The 886-nt window shown below is 62.2% G+C and overlaps 1 protein-coding gene across 1 annotated transcript in view; it reads left to right on the top strand.

Annotated features, from left to right (window-relative positions):
- GRID2IP (glutamate receptor, ionotropic, delta 2 (Grid2) interacting protein) overlaps positions 1-886 on the top strand; it is a 32,845-nt gene that overhangs the window by 15,393 nt on the left and 16,566 nt on the right. The window lies entirely within an intron of this gene.

Genomic DNA, 886 nt, shown 5'->3' with positions numbered 1-886 from the left:
GCCCCCAGTGGGAATCTGGAGTTGGATTTGGACCTGGCCCCCTAAGAGAACAGACTAACTCTGAGTGCAGGGTCACTGGGTGGCCTCCCAAAGAGCCCCGTGGCCACAGAGAAGCCTGCCGGTACAGCAGGGACCTGGGAGACTGGGGACAGCTGTAGTCGGGCCGTCGGTTCAAAGGGGCGTCAGTCCATCAGCCACAGTGGTCCATGAGGCCCCACTGCACCTGGATCTGCCGGGGCTGTCAGTTCGGAGCAGACCCAGGGCTGGAGTGCATGGGCCAGACTGAGGCACACGGAGGGCCCACACCAGCCAGGAAGGGCGTCTGGCACACCAGACAGGCTAGGCTCCCATCTCAGCCCTACGGACACCGAGGAGAGCAGAGGGCACCCAGCCTTCTCCCACATGGGCAGTTGGTGACTCACCCTGGTTCCCACTATGGGGGTGGGGGAGGCCCTTTCTAACTGCTGCTAGAGGGTTGGACCTAGGGGCTGTGGCTGTTGGGTTGATTCTAGAGCCTGAGGCTGGAGCCCAAAGGGTGAAGCAGACACTTTCGCACCTGTCACCTCTGCTTTGCTTGGGCAAGAGGTGGGCAGGGACCGTGCAGGCCAGCAGACGGAGACGTCTGGCTCTGCAGACCTTGAAGGACCATCCAGGGAACGCGGCCGAGGCGCTGGATTTTTGGGAATCACTGGGGTGGGCAAGGATGAGTGTATCGGGTGATGGCTCTTCTGGCAGAGCCAAACAGGCCATCATTCTTGCCTCCCGCTTGCCTGGAACGTCCCGATCTGGACCAGAGCTCACGGGGCGAGACGGCGGGTGCACCCTCCTCCCCAAGGACGCACATCCCTTCCCTCGCACCAGGCAGCCACCTGACCTAATTAAACCT

The sequence above is a fragment of the Bison bison genome, unplaced genomic scaffold, assembly GCF_000754665.1.
Source record: "Bison bison bison isolate TAMUID 2011002044 unplaced genomic scaffold, Bison_UMD1.0 scf7180017864223, whole genome shotgun sequence".
In the NCBI taxonomy this organism is placed as follows: domain Eukaryota; kingdom Metazoa; phylum Chordata; class Mammalia; order Artiodactyla; family Bovidae; genus Bison; species Bison bison.
This window is presented reverse-complemented; position numbering and strand designations above follow the sequence as displayed.